Source organism: Erpetoichthys calabaricus, chromosome 2 (genome assembly GCF_900747795.2).
Source record: "Erpetoichthys calabaricus chromosome 2, fErpCal1.3, whole genome shotgun sequence".
In the NCBI taxonomy this organism is placed as follows: Eukaryota; Metazoa; Chordata; class Cladistia; order Polypteriformes; family Polypteridae; genus Erpetoichthys; species Erpetoichthys calabaricus.
The window spans coordinates 124,341,755-124,366,337 of record NC_041395.2 but is presented as its reverse complement, the minus strand read 5'-3'; the positions used below and the strand labels follow the sequence as shown (position 1 = coordinate 124,366,337).

Below are 24,583 nucleotides of genomic sequence, written 5' to 3'. Positions count from 1 at the left end.
GCCTCCCCAATGTATCTCGCGCACACGCATGCACGCAATCACACGCACGCGTTTCGTTGTCGGAAGGTAACAATGAAACTGACAAACTATTCGATCGATTAACTTCTCGTCCATGTAAGTCAAGTATATGGACGTGCAGTTTCGGAATGTTAACTCTCTTGCTAGTCAGTGTTACTGCACTGAGCAGAAAAGTCTATTTTGTGACCAACTTCAAACGGGAACCCTCGATATCTCACTTCGATCCTGCTGCAGCAATGCCGTGAAGAAAAGCTGCTCAACTGCTCTAGTATTCAGCCTTCTGAATCAGCCACATGTCTTCTGTGAGCCTTTAGGAGAAAAAAAGAAAGAAATTGCAAGGAAAGGATCTGGAATCACTTGGGTAACAACTGCCGATTTTCCATTCTGCTGATACGAAGAGAAACCGTAGCTTAACTCATTCACTGCTGTTAAGGCATTTTATGTGAAATTGTCTTGAGGAATGTTTTTGATTAGAACATAATTTTGAAAAAAAAATCAAGCTAGTGGTGTTTTTTCGTTTTACATTATTTAATCGATATAATCCTTTTATCTGACTTGTTTGTTTAATTGTTTAAAGTTTTACAAATTTCATCCGCGCATCCGTCCATTTTCAGACCTGTGTAATCCAGTCACACTTTTGCATCCAACTGATTGATATGTAACATTACTTTAAGTAATTAAATTGTGATGCGATTTCATGCATTAATTATTGCAATTTATTTTCTTTTTAAACCATGATTACATACTATATAGATTTAGATAAATACAACTAATAAAAATATGAGACGCCCGCGGTAATGTCATGCGTCCCATAATTCAGCTTCCCTATACAACTATCTTCTTAAAATCTTAATGCGAATATGAATTACGTGATGTTAGTAACGTTGTTGAGGCGGCATGGTGGCGCAGTGCAAGACCCTGGGTTTGCACGCGTATCGGAACGACACGACGGTTGGCTTAATTGCCTCGTTCCATATTGTCATGTATGATATGGTTTTGGGTGACTATGCCCTATGATGGATTTTCGCCCGCCCAAGGACTGGTTCATTGCGTCCAGTGCTGTCGAGACAGAATCAGACACCCTGCAACAAATAAATTGATAATTGTGACGGAAGGAAGGGTCATTGCTGTCAGTTGTTAGTGTATATCTACTAATGATTAAATTAATATTGTAAAAATGTGATTATTTTAGTTATGTGCACCGATTCCCACTCTTACGTGTGAATCATGTATGTATGCCAATGCTGCGTTACAGTGTGTGTGTGCGTGTGTGAGTGAATGAGTGAAATACATACCAGGCATTATTTTTGAAAGGGCCCATATTCTATCCTTATTTAAATTCTTTTCATTTCTTTTCTGTGCCTTATCTGTCTACATGTATGTGAGAAAACAGCTATAAAAGTCCTACAAAATGACTCCAATAATGTTTTAAACTGTGGCATTAAGGTCAGGGGTCATTACTGTTGTTTATTTAACTGCAACATCTACTGGACATTGCTCTCCTGTTAATATTTTCTCACTAAATGAAGGACCCCACTAAAGCAAACAAACGTGTCCTCACACTCTCTTTTTATCAAAGAAAGCCTATAAAAAACAGCCCATGTCAGAAAAGGGGTGCAGATATATAATATAATGGATGAGTCGCAGAGAGAAGCGACTTCACTTGGGGTAAATCCTGTGGTTTTGGTGCTGTCCACCAGACGTAGCTGTCAGTATGCTGAGTATCGCTTTAAAAAGATACAATATGCATCTGAATTACTTATGATATTGATTTTTTACTTTAAGTGACACTTGTGTCCTTCAGATTATAACGGGTACGTGATGGTTTGCGTAAGACACACCGGGGTAAACATGTAAAAGCCAAATCCCATGTGTTGGTACAGCGATATGCTGGGCGTTTGCTGCAGAAGTGAATAAAAGCTTCATAATTGTCGAGATCAACGTCATCCCTGGAGCGCTAAGGATTCTTTACGGCATACTACTTGTTGTAACGCATGCACCAGCTAAAACACGTGCCTGCTCATGAAAGATGCGCCCTTGGTAACTCTCACGCATCATCTCGGCAATGCTTGAAACTTCTACCAGCGTTATTACTTTTAAATAAATGTATACGTCTGTGTTTGCTTTACTTTTGTGACGGACAAGTACATTTCTGAACTGAATAAGTTTGCAAATAAATTTAAAGGCACAATGTATATTATTTAAAGGCACACTGTATATTATTTAGCTATCATTTCGCATCCCTATTCACAGACGTACGCCTGTACGGTCTATTGAGCTGCAGCCAAGGGCCCCGCGGACAACAAGGGTCCCGACATTAATGTCGATGTATGCAAAATATTTTTCGTTTGGCTGATCGAGTGACTCTTCTTTAACCTTTTTACCGTTACCCCTGAGATAACTCGTCCACCGCTAGGCACACGCCCACCGTCATCCCCGACTTTATGCGTCTCCAATGAATTGCAGGGAGTAACGGGAGGGCGGCTGTCGGACAGCATTTGCTGCAGCAGGAGACCCGTGTACGGACTGTAGGAACAGAAAGCACGTAACAAAATAAAAACGGTTTGTCGTATTGGTAACAGTTCTTCAGCAATAGCAGTGACAGCATTCCAGTTATAGCGACAATGAAGCTTACGAAGGTGATGATTTTGTACGAACGGGAAACTGACGGCATTAATGAACATGCGTGGTGTAACAAAAGTGCTGGGTAACTTTCAAAGCAGCCGTTCACTGATCTTCAGGGTGCACGGCAGATGCATTATGTACAGATGATCCTTTACAGAATTTAATAAGTGAAGGCATATTAGCTCATGTTGCCAAATCAGCTGGTTTGGAAAGGTCGGTTGAGAATGAAGAGATACAAACTGGATTAGTACGATTACGCAGTTGGTCGTGTCTTTACTGAACAGCACGTAAAGGACCGACTGCCTAGACTCTGCAAACTGGTGACAAGCTAAACGTGCTTATTTGTTTTTATTTTTAGTTTGTTTATCAAGTTTATTTTTTATATACTTTTAATCGTGTTTTAATTTTTTCTTAGTTTAACTTTAACAGCTGAAAGTCCTGGCACTGTGAAAATAACTAGGTCCAAGCATATAATGGATGCTTTTTTCTTCTCCCTCTCTCCTTCTCCCTCTCTTTCAAAATAGACAGTAGGTGGATCAATGCATTGCATACTCTGTCTCACTCATGTCTTTGTATGACTCATAATCTTAGATGCTGTTTTTGGTTTTTTTTTGGTGTGTGAGGCTGTCTATACACCTACTGCACACGCTTGCTTTCCTTGCATTTGCTTGTGTAGTAGCTATTCAAGTTTTGGTGAATCCAAATCTTTGACATTACATACTAGTTCTTCTGTGGTTCCATCAGAACACTTAGGTGGAACTCAAACAATGGTTCAAGACCCGGGTCCCATCCTTCATAATTCCACCTCTGTTTGTAATGGAACATTAATTAATAACATTGTAGAGAAATAGTGGTGCACATCAGCAAGCTTCCAACATAGTGAAAAATGATTATATCTGAACAATTATACCATGGTTTCTTTCTTTTTAAACCTATATCAATAGAAACTCAGTACTCTGAAAAATAAAGTGTAGAAAACTTCTCAGGAGTATAGACTACATACACAACTTTTTATAATGAGTATATTTTTAAAAAAGAGTGATTATGTATCTGTAACTGAAGATAGCATTTTGAACCACAGAACTTTTCTACTCATAAAAAGAAAGATGTGGAGAGGCAGTTTGAAACTTCACTTGTTATAAATGCATCACACTTAATGGAAGGCAAAAGAGAGGCGGCTTTAAAATATGTCTTCAGTGTATTCTGGAGATGGATTTATAAATGCCAGGTTCCCAATTTTGAGTTCTACAGAGACATTTTGTTAAGATTTGATGGGGTATAATTTAGCCAGCTGTTATAATTGTATAAGGCCAGTGCAATGGGCAATGAGAGCAAAGACGTATACTGAAAAAGACATAATGTGCACATTTTACTGTACTTTTCAGCTGATGCTGTATGACATATAAAGAAACAGAAAAAATGTTATAGTAAAATGGGCGTAGAACTAAATGGTTTTGTAACAGTTTCATGAATATGAGGAAATACAGTAGATATAGTAAGGTTTATAATTGGTATGTCTTCATATTTCAGATATTATAAACACTTTTACAAAATATGTCATTTAAAAAAACAAACAGCAAGGTAATCTCCATTATTATTTTTTTTTAAGAATTAGCATTATTAACACATTCTAATAGAATAATTGGAATGATTGTGTTAACATCCAAAAATATCACTTACTGGCTTATCAGTGATTAGGTATGAGGCATCAAAGAGTCATGTTTTATTTCAGTAGCTCAGTAGGGGGCACTGTTTTCCTTGTGTGCAGTTAAATTCTTACATCAATACCAAATTCACAAGCCCTTCTTTACAATGACCACTTTGCAACTCCAGAATTTTTCAGATGTTAATTATTTCAAAATAATAAAACTTTGCAGTTGTTTTAATGAATTAATTTGAGTGCATTCCCTTTCCTCACTTTATTTTAAATTTCCAGCCAAGGAAAATAGTGGATTGTCTTTAATTTAACAAATACCTTTACTGCACATGCCTGTTTAGTATATTGTAATCCACCCAAAAATGAGAGACTGTAGCATAGAGAAATGAATGCCTGAAATTTGATGAAAGCTTAGAGCAGGCATTCTAAAAAAGAGATAAATTATGCTTGGACTTTTTGTTGATTAATGCATGTTTTGCACATATCCATTATTGACAGTTTCTTTGACAGAAAAAAAGTTTCCTTGCCTTCTGTTCCTTTAAGTCAAATGTTCTGAAGGCAGTTTTGAAATTTTATTGAGTTTTTTTAATTGTGTTCTTTTTGTGTGTGTAGATGTTCATACTTTCTAATTATAAGTTGTGATAAGAGGCACACAAATCCAATTTAAATCTTGTTTTCAATATAATGCAATGTCAGTTAAGTAAAAGAAAGCATGTTGGCAACATATTTAATTTTATGTAGATACCCAGCGGGGGTTCATGCCCGGCCGGGATGCCCAGGAGGACCAGAAGAGGGCTTGTGCCTCCTCCATAACACAAGTGGGCATCCTCCCTGGTTGCTGTGAGGGCCACGGGTACAGAGCTTGGAAGCTCAACCCTGTAGGGGCCCGTAGTCACCGCCAGGGGGGCGCCCCGATGCCTTGGGAGCCCTGGACCTCAGTACTTCCGCCACACCCGGAAGTGCTGGGGGGAAGAGTATTGGGGACACCTGGAGGACTTCCGGATACACAGACAGAGCTTCCGCCACACAGGGGTGTGGCTACAGAAGCCCTTAGGATGCACCTGGAGTCCATCCGGGGTGTATAAAAGGGGCCGCCTCCCTCCAGTCAGGGGCAAGAGTTGGTTGGGTGGAAGAGGATGAAGCTTGGTGAAGAGGAGTGGAGGCAGACCAGAGACTTGGTGAAGGCATTGTGTTGTGGCCAGGACTTAAGGGGTGATTGGCGCTGCGGCCATGGGTATTGTGCACTACAATGTATGTAAATAATGTAAATAAACGTGTGTTGGGTGATAACATCTTGTCTACCTGTCTGTGTCCGGGCAGTTCCCTGCAATAGATAGATAGATAGATAGATAGATAGATAGATAGATAGATAGATAGATAGATAGATAGATAGATAGATAGATAGATAGATAGATAGATAGATCACCACAAAAAACTTTTTAATGTCAATATGAAAACAGATATCTGAAACATGGTTTAAATTAATTACAAATATCGCACAGATATTCAAGTCAGTGTTTAGTAGATATACCTTTGGAAGCCACGACAGCCTTGAGTCTGTATGCACAAGTCTCACATTATTAGCTTTACATATCTGGACACTGCAACATTCTTCCATTCTTTGCAAAATTTCTCAAGATCTGTCAGGTTGTCTGGGAATCATGCATGAACTGCCTTTTTCAAGTCCAGCCACTATTCTATCTGGACTCAGCCACTCCAGGACATTTACATTATTGGTATTAAGCCATTCCTGTGTAGCTTAATAATAATTATTCATTATATTTATATAGTGCTTTTCTCACTATTCATACACTTTGCGCTCTTATTCCTGGGGTTGTTGTATGGCTGGAATACAAATCTTCTCCCAAGCCAGAGGTTTCTTGCAGACTAGGATTTCTCTGTATTTTGCAACATTAATTTCCCCCTGTACTCTCTCATGCCTTTCAAGCAATATGACGCAGCCACAACCATGAGTCATGGTGGGGGTGGTATGCTTTTGAAAATGGTGTGGTGTTTGGCTTATGCCAAAAAAAGCATATAGACTGATGGCCAAAAACCAATTTTTGGTCTCATCAAATCATAGAACTATCATCCGTGTGCCTTCTGGCAAACTCTAGCTGAGATGTCACATGTAGCTTTCTCTTTACCACTGTCCCAGAAACCTACAACTGGTGAAGCATCCAGGCAACAGTTGTTGCATGAACAGTCTCTTCAATCTCAGCTACTGTAGCTTGTAACGTCTACAGAGTTATCATACATCTCTTGATTATCTCTTTCAGTAGTGTTCTTGCACAGTCATTCAGCTTGTGGACAGCCTGATCTAGCAGATTTACAGCTATGTCATACTCTTTCCATTTCTTAATGACTAATGACTCCAAGAGATATTTGGTGACTTGGAAATTTTCTTGTATCCATCCCCTGGTTTCTGCTTTTCAATCTCCTTTTCACAGAGTTGCCTGGGTTGTTCTTTTGTCTTCATTTTAGGCCATGATACTAACTCACCACAAGCTAGACCTTCTAAACGCAGGTGCATTTATACTACAATCAACTGAGACCACTTGACTACATTGGGTGAGTTCTATTTAACTAATCATGTGACTTCTAAATCCAAACAGCTGCAGCAGTGATGATTTAGGTGCATCATATTAAAGGGAGTGAATATTAAATTGTTTTGTTTTATATTTGTAATTAATTTACAATGAAGAGATCTGTTTTCACTTTGACACTAAAGAGTCTTTTTCTATCGATTAATGTCAAAAACACTATATAACAAAAAAACCTGAAAACTTTAAAGGGGGTGAATACTATAGACAGACAGATAGAGATAACATCTTAAATGTAAAGTATGATTATTAAACAGTAAACATTTCAGGAAACATTATATAAATCAGATAATTACAAAAACATTTTTCTTTAAGAGATTAATGGGGTTGGTGTGATAAAACATATCTATCATGAAATTGAGAAATATAATGCCACTAGCATAATTTTTACATTTTATAAACAAATACTAATATTCCCATTACTACTGGCACCAATGATAGCTAAAAATTATTATGAAACAGACGATAATGGCCATGGCCTGTGACTTTGAAATGCAATACAGGAAAAAAATGAATGAGTGGAAAGATATATTGCACAAAAGAAAAGAGTCACAGAGGGCTGTTGCATGTCTCTTCTTAGATATCCATTCTTTGGTAAAGTAGACTTTCATAGATTTTAAAAGATTTATTCTCAGAAAGATTGAGTACTAACTTCTTGAAGTATAAATATTTCACCCAGCGTAACAGTCTGAGCCATACTGATTTTGGGAAAGATCAAGCTGTCTTTCTCTACAACAGTTATCTCTTCATGGTGCTTCAGTGCTGTTGCCAGTGCATAGAATATCATGGTTTCTAGGTGCCTTCTTATTCACTGTTTTCCTTGCAGTGCCACCTTTAATTATTTTTATTTCTAGCAGCCTGTGGTAAAACAAGCATTAAATGTACAAAACCTTTGACTTTCAATTTCTGAGCACTTCTGCAAATGTTTGGTCCAGCCATTACTTGCCACTTAGCAGCAGGTGGTGGGGACACACTGCTGTGATACTGCTTTGCTGTTTGTTGTTATTATTGCAAGCTTATTATACTGTATTCTTAATCTCTATCTTCGTTCCTTATCTCATGTATATTTTGCACCTCTTGTATAACAGAATGATCAACTCAGGTTGCCAGATTCTACTTAAGATTTTAAACCTCAACTCTGAAGCCTACCTTACATAGCAGCAATCTTTGGCTCATTGAGGCTACATCACTAATAAGTGCCAGATTCAGTTAATACTTTTGAAATATTCATAACTACGGATATACATACAGTTAATACTGTTGTTTACTTAAGGATTTGTTTGTAGCTTTTTAGGTTGTGTTAAACTTGCCACAAATAAATATAGGAGGGCATTAGAGCTCTCTTCTGTGTAGTTAAGGGAAGCTCTGTAAAACAAATGAAAGATCAAATTTTTGTAAAACCAATGTCAAGAAAAGAGGAGTTTATGTTATGACATACAGTATGTCTTTCTTATATTATTTAGGTCTAATATTGTGTCTTACTTATGTTGACATTTAAATTTATCAGTTTGTCAGTAATAAATTAATTCCAACAGCCAATTGAAATAGGAAGAAACATACTTAGAGTAAATTGTAATTCTTTATAATATTATGACTCAAGGTGGGATGTTTCCTGCAAAGCCAATACAGGATATGTCTTGCATAAGATTTTAGAACATATAAAACACAAGGATATCAGATAAAGCAGTATTATTTGGTACTGTAATCTATATCATACATTCAACATACTATATACTTTTGCTGACATACAGTATATACAAGGTTTTTTCTCATTGTACTTAGCTGTATCCTATCTTCATTATGTTTAATGTTTTTGGTAACTGCATGGAGTACCATCTATATGTTTGGGGTGAACTGTATTTTGAAAATAATTGACCAATCTGATGATTGCCTGAGATTATCTGAATTATTTTTACTGCCTGTGCACTACTTGTTGTTCTACCAAACATTTCACAAGTTTTCTTGGATTATCCACACTGCCATTTTATTAAACAAGCCTACCTAAACACACCTGCCTAACTTCCACTCAAAATGTTCTTTTCAATCAGGGCATAGACACAACAGGTCCAGAGATGCTGGTCCATTTCAACTCCTATGCATCTCATAAATGTGGCAGATTAAATGGTAGTGAATTTCTGTCCCAAGTAGCCATTCCATTTTTTTTGCCACAGATTTTTGTAAAGTTTGAAATCCAGTGACTAAGGAGGTCACAGCTTTAAGATGAATTTGCTGTCATGTTCTTGGAACCATTCCAGGGTTTTCCTAGTTTTGTGGCATGGAGCATTATCCTGATGAAAAAGCTTATTTGCAGATGGGCATGCTGCTGCTATTGTGTGCACATTGACACTGTCACTGAACACTGAATCACTTAGAAAGGTAAGGTCTGCTTAATAAAGGGGCACTCAATGTAAATTTATATTGGTAAATTAAATTAGAACTAGTGGTCTAAACATATATCCCTGAATGTTATTCCTCTCTTTTCCACACCCACATACTAATTTGCAATATGGTTTTACATGCACATGACTTCTTCCTTTAGGCTTTATCTTTGTCTGGAATTATATGAAATGTTTTTTGAAAATGTCCTGCGGTGGACTGGCACCCTGCCCAGGGATTTGTTCCTGCCCTGCTCCCTGTGTTGGCTGGGATTGGCTCCAGCAGACCCCCGTGACCCTGTGTTAGGATATAGCAGGTTGGACAATGACTGACTGATTGACTGTTTTTTGAAAACCTAAGATGTTTTAACTAGACTGAACTCTTACTGGTACTTGTTCTCTCAGTTAATCATTAAGTTAAAATGTTGATAAATCAAAAGTGAATAAGAAGGGGCACTGCAAACCTACATTTTACAATTTGCTATAAAATAGACAATACTAGAATATAATTCAATTTAAAATAACTATTAATTCACTGTCACCCATTTCAGATTCAAAAGGATTAAGCCAGTTTAGGATCACCAATTAACCTTCTGTATAATACACAGGAGATATGAAAGTGAAACCAGGAAAACCCAAAAGTAAGTAGAAAAATATGCAAATTCTGGACTTGAAAATTGTGATTTAGCAGCCGCAACCACATGACTACTGTGAAACTCCTAGAGTAAAAATAATACTTTATATTTTTGGTTATTCAAGTTTGCAACATTTACCTTTACCATGCTTTATAGATACATTTCGACAACACAGTAACATTGTTCAGTTCTCCATAATGTTCACATCAGAAATTTGATCTTTGTTTGCAAACAAGTTTGAGTCTTTAATGCAAATGTTATGTACAAACCCAACTCTGCAAATTTTGGGATGTTATGCAAAATTCCAATAAAAGCAGAAAGCAGTGAGCAGTGATTAGTAAATGATAGTAAATATTTTACCTGAAAAGCATATATCAGTCCATTATTTGATGTTACAACTAATTCATTTTATTGTTTTTTTTTTCAAAAATAAACCCTTATTTTGATTTTGATATTTGCAACATTTAAAAAAAAAAGTTTGGGCAGTAAAGAACTTACCATTTTGTAAAACTGCCTTTCCTTTTCACAACAGTTAATAAGCAGTTAGGTACTGAAGACTTCAGTTTATTGAGTGTTTCAGGCGTAGTCGTGTCCCATTCTCCCATTCTTCTTGCAACAGTATGGTATCTTTGCTGTCGTATTTTGCATTTCAAAATGTGCCACTCATTCTCAGCTGAGGAGAATCCAGGACTGAAGGAAGGCCAGTTGAGAACCAATACCCTATTCCTGTATAGTCTTGCCTTTTTAATGTGCTCAGAATGTGATTTTGCATTGCCTTACTGAGATGTACATGGACGTCGATGAAAGAGATGTTATCTTAAAGGAAGCATATTGTACTCCAAAATCTGTATGTACTTTTTGGCATTAATGGTGCCTTCACATAAGCACAGGTTACCCTTGCCCAAGGCACTGACACGACCAAGTACCATCACAGATGCTGGCTTCTGAACCTGTAGCTAGTAGCAGTCTAGATGATCCTATTCTTCTTTGTTTTGGAGGGCACAATGTGCATTTCTTCTAAAAAAAGACCTGATATGTTGATTTGTCCAACCACAGTACATATTTTCACTGTGTGATGGCCAATCCTAGATGTCTCTGGACACTGCTGACATAAAGCTTTGTTTTTGCACAGTACAGTTGTTACCAGCAATTGTGAATGTAACTATATGTAATGTGTTACTCCTGAGCCCACGTGGTTATACAACTTAATCACAAATAATGGTTCTGGATGTAGTTTTGTCTGAAGGACTGGAGATGTAGTGTCGTCTGAAGGATTGGAGATCACAGGTAGTCAGTTTAGGCTTGTGCCCATGCCCTTTATGAACCAAAATTTCTCAACATTCCTGAAATCTTTTAATAAAGAGAGACACCCAAATTCCTTCCAAGCTGTTTTTGAGAAACATTGTTATTCAGTTTTAGAATGTTTTTTCACATGTTTGTATAAAAATTGGCAATTCTCAGCTCATGTTTGTTCCTAAAGGACTCGGGCATTCCTGGATGCAGAGTTTAACCCAAAATATGATAATAATCATCTCTTGAACATTATCAGCTTCAACTCACATCATTCTGTTCTTTTTTTTTTAACTCATATTTGGTCCTAAATTGGCCCATCCCTCCTTTTTTTGGGATGTGCTGCAGGCCCCCAATGGTAAGAGTGGATGAATATTTATAAAAAAAAATGAAATTGACCAGACTAAACATTAAATGTGTTCTCTTTATACTGTTTGTGATAGATTACAAGTCAAAGTGAAGTTTGAAATCACTGTTTTCTTATTTACATTACCCATACAGTCAATAAAATTATAGCCATGCTTCAAAATGTACTGCTAAGAGAAAATACACAGATCTGCATGATTGTTCAATTTTTATTGCAGATAGATGCCTTTCTTTAGTGTTTTATTTGTATTTACATCTATAATCATATATAAAAAATTGTTACCTTTAAAGCAAAAGCTACACAGAGAGAAATTGTTTTAATTTTATTTTAGTTCTATTAATCTATCTGTTTGAACATCATAAATCATACAATTTTAGCATTTTGTACAATACATTTACTACAATAGGCCTCATGATCCTGTTTGATTTTATACTAGGAAATGCTTTTTCAGGAAGTTAGCAGGCAAGTTGTTCAGGAAAACAGGAGTAGTCAGTAAATGCTTAAGGAAAAATGAAGAAAGAGGAAATAAACTTTCTTTTTGCAATATATATACAAAAGGCAGAGTTGTCAGACTGACTGACTGACCGACTGGCTCACTCATCAAATAAAAAGATGATTTCCCGTGTAGTTAATAAGCTGTAATTTTCAGGATTGTACATCTAGGGACATTTTAATATTTCAGTATTTAGGGGTAAAAAACAAACCTTTAAATAGAAAAACTAAATATCCCAAAATGTAAATTGATTTGATTGAAACTTGGTAATATTATAGAGAAAATTAGCCAGTGCATGTTTTTTATTTGTCGATATTTACCAATAATAATACTTAAGTAGGCTATGATATTTCGTGCATCGTTTCTTTGGCTGAGTGCTCGGGGTTGGCACTTTATACAAATTAAGGCTGTCAGTAGAAATGAAATGGAAAGACTAAATTTCAGTGAAGCTCAAACTTAGCAAATGGCAAATGTTCTATAAACTTTGACTGTGGGTGCCAGGCGCTATTGCTGTGAGCGTAGGTTGTGCTTCATTAGATCCCTAAAGGAAGGGGGAGAGAAGAAGATGATGATGTGGCGTCCTTGGGTACATGCAGTACTCCCTGTTCTGTCAGCCTCTTTCTACTCCTCATTATGTTGTGGAAAATGCATATATATTCAAGCTGTGGATGTACTTTATACCCCTAAGATTGTCGCTTATATACATATACTTCACAGAATGGTGCAGGTTGGGGCAGTCCCCTTTGCTCATGTGGTGTCCTCTTGGAGGCCAGATTGTGATGTATCGCTGTGCTCCTTTTTGCAAAGCAGAACTACAAGCCTTGGGTGCAACAAAAGCCAGATGCAATGGCATGCTTTGATCTGTTTGAGTGCTTGCACAGTTCAGTAAAGGGATGTCCCATGGATAGAACATAGAGAGGGTGTTCTTTTGTATACAATGCTTAAATTCATTCAATTCAAACCTTCTACAACTAGGCAACGGTACAATATTACAGATCAAAGCATTTTGATTCAAATGTGATTGAAGCTACCAGGTGCTGAAGACAGGGTGAAATTATATTTTAACCCAAAATTCCCATTATTGCTACTAATTGTCAAGCTCAAAAGAATACAGTTTTCTGTGAAATTGTTTTCCAATGACCATCAACAAATGCTAAGGTCTGTCACTAGGAAAAGCAAGATCAGATCTCTGGCACAAATGTTTTATTCATGGGCAAGTATATAAAGTATGTTCAAGAGCAAGGAGCACCAGTGAGCTAATCTTATTTTCCTTTGTTTAAAAAAAATATATTTTTTTTGTATACAAAAAAATGCTTGTCTATATAGTACTTCCGATACACCCAATTAATCGATGACACTATACCGAGGCTCACTGTCTTGGGAAATTTCCCAGGCAAAGCCAGGTAACATATCTAATTTACTTATAATATTCCATCTAATAACAGGACAACACAGTGGTACAGTTGTTAGTGCTTCTGTCTCAGTGATCCAGCATCCGGCTTCAACTCACTATTTATATCTGAGTATGAATGTGCTTTCTTTGTCTGGATAGACTTTTCTCTGCATATTGCAGTTTTCCTCCCACTTTCCGAAGCATATCTCTGATTATTTGAAGGTTCTAAATTTGCTATGTGTGCTAAAAGACTACTTGAGTTGTCTCACTGCAATCTTTTTCTTTCTTCATTTGCCTCAGCCCTGAGATGTACACTATAACTCAAGGAAACTTAAGCAGCTAGCTGACTGCATTTGTTCAATTTTCCATTTTAAAGATATACAATGAACTCCTTTAGCATGAAACATCAGATTATTAACTCCATGTTAGCTGATTTTGAGAATGACTTCATATAAATACTGGTCTTCACATTTCTGACTATAACTTTTTTGGCGGTTTTAATTTGACCAGTGCCTTTAGTTATTGCTTTGATTATCAGTGTCTTATTGTATTCTGTGAACCTCTTAGTATGTCATTTGTGCTGGTTACTATAGTTTGTACAGTATTGAACTGTTTTGACTTAAATCTAGGGACATATGACCATTTTATATATTTTTCGTTGCTACTTACCTATGCACAATGATGTGTCCAGTTTGACGTCTACCTTAGATTCACCTTTCCTTATGGCCACTTGAAACCTTTCTGGTGATCCCAACCATGTACTTGATGTCTGGTCATTTCTCAATGTGAATAAGGTTTTCTAATAAACTTTTCTTGTTGTTTCAGGACTTATTTTTTGATTCAGGAGCACAAACACGTCATGTTTGTCACCTTAGTTCACACCTTCTGTTGTTTGGATTTCTATGTTCTTGTTTTCAGAGTTGGGGCAAAGACTGTCAATCTTTCTGCAAGGCCTGGGTTTCTTAGCAGTAATGTTTGATTGATATCTATCCCTCAGCATTATAGCTTTTCTTGTAAAGCTCAGGAAGACTGATTAAACTGTCCCTCATAAGGTTTTACAACAAGTGTAATTCTTCCAGACATCCTCAACTTTCTAATCGGAAAATCCTGTGACAGAATTATCCTTATAAAATGCTGCAAAAGCTGAATCAATAGGCTGAGGTGTTTTTGGTTATATTTTACCAAAAAAAAAAACTTTTCCAAAAACAATTGAAGGGTTTCTGTAATATTTATTTTAAATACCTTCCTGGTTTCCCAAACTTAATTTGGGCTAGCTGTAACCCACCACTAAATTTTATTACTGAAAAATATTCTGGTTAAATCTAGTCTTGCCAATTCTTTGTTCTTGGTGACTACTTCTGCACATGAGCTGGTCCAGCTTTTACTGAATGAGGAAACCCCGACCAAGTGATTCAACTAATTGGGGACTGAACTTCATAAACTCATCTCTCATATTTTTGATCTAAACTTTTAAAACTTGTGGAATTATACTAACCTAGAAAATTTTTAGTTCTGTAGTTAGTCACACCTTTTGGATTTCAATATCTGTACTAGACAAATGGACACATGGACTGAAAAAGAAGGGTGGAATGAATAGTCTAACTTTATGCCAAAACCTTCCCTGTTTAGCCCAGAAAATATCTGCCAATGTCTACAGTCATGGCCAAAAGTTTTAAGAATGACACAAGTATTGTCACAAAGTTTGCTGTTTCAGTGTGTTTAGATCTTTTTGTTAGATGATTCTATGGTATACTGAAGTATAATTGCAAACATTTCGTAAGTTGCAAAGGTTTTTATTGACAATTACATTAAGTTTTGAATTAACTGAAAGCTACAAATTGATTGACTACTGCAATGTATCATTCACACACCGCTCAGATGAGTGTTACTGGAAATGACTGCATGAGTTATCTTCTACATATATTTATTTAATGCAACAACACATTTTATATTGTTTTAAAATGTGGACTGGGTTGAGGGATAATACCCGAAGGCCCTGTCACATTACACAATTTTTCCCAGCAATTTTAGTTGCAGACTTCACTTACATAATCTTAGTGAGTCAGGGGCAATCACAGCATGCTCCCATGACTGTTAGTCATGTATTCAGACATCCTCTGAGACTCAGTTCAACCAGTGTGCAACTCACCCCACCAAAATCAGACAATTTGTTTCTTAAGTCATAGGGGTAGACTTGTGTGTCCATGAGAGCTGACAATCAGTGAGCACTTGCCTGGAAGTACAAGGCATATAATGCTGCTATGAGGCATAAGGAATGCAGGTGTTTTGGACTTTTGCAAAACAGAAGGGAGGCTCCTTTAGCAGATGTCTCATATTTCACATACCACGACAGCACAGATAAAAGAAAAAAAGGGGTAGAAATTGTGGATGAACGGTCCATACCTGGAAAGCATTTTTACAGCACCAGCTCTATCAGACAGCAAGCAATTGGCAAACACAAAAGGGGTAAGCTCGCAATATTTAAAATATGTGAAACTGTGATGAAAAATTATCATGGAGTCACATAATTTGTCACCCATCGCAAAAACTGTTTGTGCAATCTGATATCCTCAGGTGACAAGATCAGCAATTGTGGTCGTCAACTCTGACATCCTCTCTCACTAGAACTCATGTAATGTGATGTTTAGTAGAATGCCAATTTAGTAAAACAAAGGATGCAATTAAGTTCTGAAATTTTCTTTTATATTTGATATCTATAAAAACTTGCTGCTTAGTACTGAGTACTGGTTCTGTGTCTGAACTGGTGATATGGATACAAAGGGTCCAAACTTTGACATTGTAGGGGTTGCAAGCCTCAGACCTAGAGGAACCTAGGCCAGGTACAAGCCACTGTTGCTACAGGGTGTAGCTACTACTGTAGGATGTCAAAAGTATAATAGAAGCAGTCAGCAGTTAGGAATATCTGACTATGCTTTATTTTATTCTGATTTGCCCAGAGGTATATAACTGCTTCAGTATTTGCCTAGATCAACATGTTGTTTGGTTAAATAATGTTACATACCAATTTCCTTTGCTCAACAATAGTGTATGCACATTTTCATTTGTTAAGTGAAGTATATCAAGAAGTATATATACTGCAGTATGATGATTAGAGACCAACATCCCTAGAACGCATTAAGTTTCAAACCAAGTAAATATAAACGTTTTCTGTGGAAATTGAGAATTCTGTTATCACAGTGCTGTATATTGATAAGATACCAATCAAAGTAGTTTGATAATCAATGCAGGTGATTCTTTTGCAAGACCACTAAATATCTATGTAGACAGCTATTAGCAATAACCTGTAAGAGTTTCCAGGTTACTTAGGAAATGTTCCTCTTCACTATCATCCCAGTCTCAGACACTGGCTTTTACATTTTCTACTTACATGTTTTTTTTTCTAAATCAACATACAGAAATGTCCCTTTTTTAAACACCAATTTTAGTCCATCTCACAACTGCCTGATTGCTCTGTGGCCAATCTGATGCTGATGACTTTGACCATGCATTGAATACAGTGGGTCCAGGAAAGTCTGAAGCTGAATTAGAAATGGCTGAACTATTCAATCAAATTCAATCAATTAATATTTTGGTTTGCTTAATGGCTGACCTGACTTGATTTTGCAAAGAGTTTATCTTTCACAACAACTGAAGAAAAGTTCATCAAAAAGACTACAGGATTTTAAAACACTACAGTACATCTTGCAATGATGGGAAAAGACTAAGGCAGAATATTATGTTGTGGAAATGGCATTTATTTTCAACTGTTGTTAACATTTTAACAATTGTTAATATTTTAAAATTTCACAGTCTTAGTATAGTTTTGTATAATTAATTTCAGGGTCACCGTACTTGATATGCTAAATATTTTTTCTGTACTGTCCACTTGTGATGATTAATTTGTACCCTTGTCCTGTAACACTTTTTTCTCAAACAGCATTTGGACTGATGTTCACTCGATCATGTTGACCTCATTTCTAAGTTGCTTTGGATAAAATTGTATGCTAAAAAAATACATTAAAATTTAAATTAGTTAACATCATATGCTGCATATGCTAAAAAATAACCAGTTATGTTATTGTATTGTTTGTCCACCACAAGGGATTGCTGAATTCCTGTATTTCTACTCTAGTACTTTAGTGCCATGACAAATGATGCACTAACCTGGTGGCTACCGCTTTGAGTTCTTGGTTATGCATGTCAGGAACCATATCACCTGTGCTTTAGAACAGGTCATTTACCTGAAGCTAAGCATGTTTGGGCCCGTCCAGTACTATCTAGAAAAAGTTAGGGTTGATGCTAGAAGAGGTGTTGGTGAGGCCAGCAGGGGGTGCTTACCCCCAGTGGGCTGTGTATGGATCCAGTGCAGTGATGGAGACACTGATAGGAAATATGGTGCCATCCTTTGGATGAGACATAAAACCAAGGTCCTGACTTAGAGATCCCTGGGCATCTTTTGAAAACAGTAGGATTTATCCTGATGTCCAAGTTAAATTGCCCATCACGGCCTCATCCATTCTGGCCCCTAATCTTCCCCTGTCACTAATTGGCTATCTCTGTCACCCCCTTACCATCTAATAGCTAATGGGTGGTGAGCATACTAGTGCAAATAATGGTGGATGCTACACATTAGTGGTAATTTAATTTTTTTCCCCTTTATCAATACTAAGTGCTTTGAGTAGTGAGAAAAGCGCTATATAAATGTGATTAATTATTATTAATTCCAAAAGTTACTATTTATTTTTAACAACTTGCAGTGGAGTATAAAGTGAGTGACATCTAGCATCTAATTTATTTGTAATATTTAAGAGTCAAGAAGCTGGACAAACTAAGTGTAATATTAGGTAATGCTTCAGGATGCATGTTTTATTTTACTGGTAAGAACAGCTATGTTTTAATGTTTACCTAAGCATCCCCTGAGACTTTAGGACATAGTATTAAGTACTGACTTAGGATGTGAAATTTTTGGCAGGGGAAATGGGAGCATGCATTGAACTTGTGTGGCAAGGTACTTCATTATAATTTTGCTTGGACATTACAGGAAGCCCATAAACTGCTCTGTGTGTTTCCGTGGAGTAGCACTCATAGAGTTTAACCATTATGAGATGCATGTAAGCTAAAATGTAAGGTTTCTGTTTTGATTTCTACCTGGTTGACTAATTATAATTAACTTTCCAGTAGTTTATTACTGCTGTTTGGCTGTTAGCCAATTCATCTTTTGTGCCGACTAGCTGTTCACTGAGCTTGGCTTGGTTTTCTGCTTCTGTTAAGTTAGCCATGTACTCATAAGTGCTCACAATCAGAAGCCTACTCGATCTGAGATGTTGTTGCATGTCTACTTCAAGAAATCAGGCTGGAATATATGCCAGCAATTCATAAGAGTCTCCAATTAACCTAACATACATTTTTTTGGATTTGGGTTGAAACGAAAGTACTTCACACTCTTCTTTCAGATTAAACTTACCTCACCATCTTCCATTTCTTCTAGTTTGTTTAGATCAATTTCAACATTGCCACATTTTCATTTAGCAGGCTGTCAACTAATAGTAACAAACAGCTAAATGATCATTTATTAAATAATGGTTAATAATAGTATTTGTTTCATGTAAAAATATTTTGCATTGACTATTACCTTTTCTCTGAAACTTTACTTGTTCAGAAAAGGAATTTTAAAGTGATATTAAATTTTTTGAGTGTAGTAAAAATACAGTGGAACCTTTTTGACACACTGGCATTTCAATGAAATTTCGTAACAAATCTACCACAGTTTTGTTATCATTAATAGGTTTACGGAAAAAAATTGAGGATATGTTCTGATGGTATATACAGTATAATACTTAAAACTATTCAAATGAAATATTTTCATTTAGAATATGAACATTTATATGATATTTTACCATCCCATAATATCTGTCATGAAAGTTGATCTTACACACTCAAAAAAACGGACTTTGTTATTTGTTTGAATTACTAAACTAATATCTCAAAATTTAAATAACTGAGCTGTGTTTTAAGCAAAAACATAAGGCACTTTAGTAACATGAACATGACTAAAAATATTATTGAAAACACTAAAGCCACCTTTGTTGTATTTACAAAACTGCATTTAGTAAAGCGCACAAGGCAAGTATTATGGCTAGTTTCTGTCCATTAAGGGTTTCCGTAGCTCAGAAGTTTACACGCGCTCATAAACAGAAAATCATAGAGTTATCCACTCCCAGTTCCTTACGGAAGTGCCTATTGGAACAAATGAGAAGAGCTTGCATACTAAAAGCACTTATCCTTTACCTGAATGAGGATCCTGAAGACATAAAAGAGTACCTTGTAAGTATGCAAACACATTTATTGTAAAAGGCATACTTTACAGAGCACAGTTTTCTGTTCTCCTAGTAAGTACTTCATTTATTTTGACAACAACTTTTCTAGTTACTAAACACAAACTTTTTCAGAATTTATTGTGTGCGTGATTAAAAGTAAAAATGCGAGAATATGTCAGTTGAACCACGTGGCCAACAACAACATTAGGTAGTAAATTAAAGTTTGGGTTCATTAACAAATTCCTTTAGCCACCAAAAGTATTGGGAATCATTTGAAAAATGCTTCTTATTATTGAAATGTTTTCTTACACTAAATTTTAATTTCTTGGATGAAATATTGTTTTCTCCGACTTTGTTTCTTAGCTTGTAGCACAGTTTATCAAATTTTAACTGTGCCTGATAAAATGTAAAGGGCATTGATATTTTTGTTAGCATAGAGTAATATACTAAATTATTTAACTGCTTTGCTTCTACTATATATACAGTAAATATATTTTTTGTGTTTGGTGTGACCAGCCATTTGTTTTTGCTTAATTGCTTAAACACTTTAACACAAACTCGGTCCTGGGGAACCCCTGTGGCTTCAGGTTTTTGTTCCAACCGGATTCCTAATCAGTGACACCACCTGATAGCACTGAGCTCATTTAATTATCTGGCATTATTTTTTCTTTTATTCGACATTCAGAAAAGCATAGCAGCATGATTGTTATATTTATAAGACATTTGAGAAATATTTCTGCTTTTGCTATAGATTTGAATGCTTAACTCTCTTTTGTTGATTTCATTATACTTTGCCCTTTCTCTGTGCAGTTTTTCCCCCTTCGTTGTATCTTAATAATGACAATTTAAAACAAGCAAATCAGACACCCAGGCAAACAACACTGAATAATCAAAGGCTGCAACTACTTTAGAGTCAGACCCACTAATTAGTAAATAATGGATTAATTAAACAATTAGAATACCTAGAAAAGTATAATTAAAATCAAGATGAAAATACGGTTAAAAAGAAAAAATATACATTATTCCTATATAACTGCATGGTACATTTTAATATTTTTTTTTAGCAAACTTAGTTTTCTAATTTCTATATTGTTCCCTAAATACAGAACTTGGGAAATATCAGTTCACATTAATTAGTCCAGGAGTTCAATTAAAATCAGAAGCTGGTTGGAACAAAAACCTGCAGCCACAGGGGTTCCCCAGGACCGAGTTTGGGAAACACTGCTTTAACACAACGTGCATGATATGTGTTTTCAGGAGGACATATACTGTATTGAGGCATAATTTGGAAGTGTGGCTTATTAAGTACTGGTAAGTAGCATTTTATGGTGTTTCTTTGCTTGTTAAAAATGCAACACTGAGGTGATTAAATATATATATATATTAAGCATGTGATGTTCTTTTTTTATTATTACTTTCAGTTCCTTAAATGTGGAAGTATATAGTTTGTGGTGAAGATTGTGGTGAAGAAAAATCAGGAACATCATAACAGCCATTGACAAGGTATGTGATTTATATAGCACTACACTTTTTAAATTCAGTCAGCCAAGTTTCATTTGTGTACATAACAAACAAAAGATTGCTTTGTTTCAAAGTTTTACAGAGATTTGGAGCTAAAGGTGCTTTTCGTGAGATTGTGTTGGACTGGGACAAGTGCTTTTTTGAAGATTTAAATTTATGTAACATTTATATACAAGATACTACATAAACAATATAATTCTATATTTTATAAAGCTGTAAGAAATCGCTGCACTCAAGGATTTGTATTTGTGTATTTACTTGTGGCTTTCTAATTGGCTAGACCACTAGGTATTATTATAAAGCAAAAATGTTTGTATTTATTTTATAATTTTTTTTAAATTATCTTTTTCTACTAATGTCTCAGTGCCAGCTGGCTAATTAATGTGGGGTGGTATTGTTATTGATGTGTATCTTGTAAGCATGTTCTACATATTTATAAGATGAATAACTGTAAGGTTGTTCTATATCTTTTTGCTACAGAACAACCATATTGAAATGAGAAGAGCTTGCATATTAAAAGCACTTATCATTATCTGAAGACATCATAAAAGAGTACCTTGTAAGTATGCAAACACATGTTTATTGTAAAAGGCATGCTTTATGGAGCACAGTTTTCCAAAAAATTTTTATTCCATGGACCATAAATCTGTAAACATTTTCCCACATGTTTATGTGGGTTTACTCTGAGTACTCCAACAATCCTAAGACATAGAAGTTTGGTGAATTGGGGATGCAAATTTGGTCCTGTGATATTTGGGTGTGTGATCTTGATTGTCTAGCTTATTTGTCTAGCATGAGTGTGTTTAGAGGTCTTGGGATGAAATTGTTTCTGATCCCTGAGGTCCATGCAGGAAATGCTCTGAAGCATTTGCTGAATGGGAGAAGTTCAAATAGACTGTGCTCATGGCTGTCTACAATCCATGCAGATACTGGTAGCGTTCCTGAGGCAGCGTATGCTATAAATGTCTTGCAGGGCTGGAAGCTGTATCCTGATCATCCTCTGCGTTCTTCACACAACTCGCTGTAGAGCCTTCCAAGCAGCTTCTGAATAGCTATGAAACCATATTCAGATACAATGGGTTAAAATATTTTGAGTTTTGCACTGAGAGTAACAACGCTAAAGCAGCTGTGGTATTTGGAATAGTTTGGCCATTCCGTGCATCATTATATTGTTACAGGTTGATTACAATCGGGTGCATTAAATTTATAATCATTCATTTCAGGGTATTTCATGGATGTGAATCTAGAAGAGAAAGGGAAACCACACAGGATCAGTAGCACTGTTTTGTTGCTGGGTACACCAGTTTGCAAAAACAGGCAGAATATTGCATACTCAAGTGGGGTAGGCTGCCGTGAGAATGTGCGTGGCTTTACGCCAAGTTTAGTTTTTATACATTGTGATTTAAGTGTGGAAATGGGCATATGCACCGTTTATACATGAAGCCTCTGCTCTTACCAGGTTTGAAGTGTATCGCTTACTTTGAAATCTAAATAAAACTGTTCAAGTACAGTCAGTCTTTCAGTAGTGAGTCACCAGTCTATGCTAGCCTAACTACCAAAGCATGAAAAGCAATATACCCACTTTTACTTTTGTCCAGATTTTATTTTAAAAAAATGCCTCAGAAACTAGAACTGAGAAAGAATCTGTTTTCAAAAGGAAGTATTGTTGCCATGTGTTATTGGTAATGATTTGTCTCTTTTGAATTTTTTTTTTCAAGGATATTGCAGACAGCCAGGAAGCCATGAACCAGACACCCATAGGCATATTTGTCATCATACATGAAGGAGCAGAACCCACTGATGACTTTGAGGATGTTGGAATAATTATCGAAGGTGTTGAAGTGATGCACAACCTACACAACATTGCAAATGCATTTGCTATTTTGTTTGGCACAATGTATGCACTGAATTTGAGCCACCCACAATATTTGAGATTTACCTTTGAGGTTCTGCAGAAGATAGTTATTGAACTAGATGGGGCCAAACTATCAAACAAGGCCCAAGTGCTAAAAAACAAACTGTTTAAAGCAACAGCTTAGGCTTACGAGATGCAATAGGTGTTGCACACCACAGTTTATTTGTGTTTATTTGTTTTTTTGTTGTTCTTTTCCTAACTAATCCTGTTTAAAGGAAAAATTTAAGGCACTTTGTTTTTTTTTTTGTTTTTTTTAAAAGGGACAGGCTGTTTTTTGTTGCCACCACTGTTAAATGTGATTTCAGCCTATTTTCCATGACTTTTATCAGTGTTATAAAGACCAATATATCATTTTATATAATATTTTTTTATTTGATGTTTATATTGTTACTGTATATAATTCAACTTTGTATTTTGTAGCTTTGTTAATAAATGCAGTTAAAAAGGTACCATAATTGTTGGTATTTTATGTTGGAGAATTGTGTGGAAATAGACACCCATATATTTTGATAAACCAGCTAAATAAAAAGCAATCCATATTAAACAGATCACTTAGTGGGGACTATTCAAAATAGTTCCATTAGTACTGCTAACCACAGCTAAGTAAAGACAAAATGCTGTGATATTAATTTTATGTTAATTCATTTAGTTCATTCTACTAAACATTAATTGGTCCAGCAAAGTAAAACGATGTTGAGATTGTGTTAGTTAATTTAATTTGTTGAACATAAAAAAATCACTTCATCTAACTTGACCACATTATGTTGACTGAGTGCAAGTCGTTTAAGGAGATAATACTACAAAATATTATTCTTAGTTTACACAACTCAGATGTTTGGAAATTATTGACATAACTCAGTTAAGTAAATTCAGCAAGATATTTTTTTTGAGTGCAGTTGAAACAAGCAAGAATACTTTGAAAAGCTAATCTTTAATCTGCATGGAACTGTCACTATTTTAAAACTATACTTTCAGACTTCCAGTTGAGGCACAATATTTATTTGTATCGAGGATTACTGTGTTCTGTTCTGTGTATCGTATTGTATTTACTCCCTTTTTTGACACCCACTGCACACCCAACCTACTTGGAAAGGGGTCTCTCTCTGAATTGCCTTTCCCAAGGTTTCTTCAAATTTTTTTTCCCCTACACGTTTTTTTTTGGGGGGAGTTTTTTCTTGTCTTGTTAGAGAGTCAAGGCTGGTGGGGGGGTTGACCAGAGACTGGCCCTGTTAAAGCCCATTGCGGTACTCCTTGTGTGATTTTGGGCTATACAAAAATATGTTGTTTTGTATTGCATTGTATTGTGTAATCGTAAATCAAAACCAATCAATCATGAAATGAGAAATCACCATTAGACATATGAAATGTATACAT

General features: G+C 35.9%; 1 long non-coding RNA gene across 3 annotated transcripts; it reads left to right on the top strand.

Moving 5' to 3' along the window:
- Window positions 1-3: 3 nt before the first annotated feature.
- On the top strand, window positions 4-23,658 carry LOC114646324 (uncharacterized). Of its 3 annotated transcripts, XR_003715314.2 has the most exons (7): window positions 4-379; window positions 6,785-6,871; window positions 9,830-9,919; window positions 21,031-21,084; window positions 21,195-21,276; window positions 21,775-21,853; window positions 23,013-23,658. It is a non-coding gene; the product is annotated as an uncharacterized LOC114646324 (long non-coding RNA). The 3 variants fall into 3 exon arrangements; XR_003715313.2 differs by lacking the exon at window positions 9,830-9,919 and having other exon boundaries at window positions 11-379; XR_003715317.2 differs by lacking the exons at window positions 6,785-6,871; window positions 9,830-9,919 and having other exon boundaries at window positions 15-379.
- Window positions 23,659-24,583: the final 925 nt, after the last annotated feature.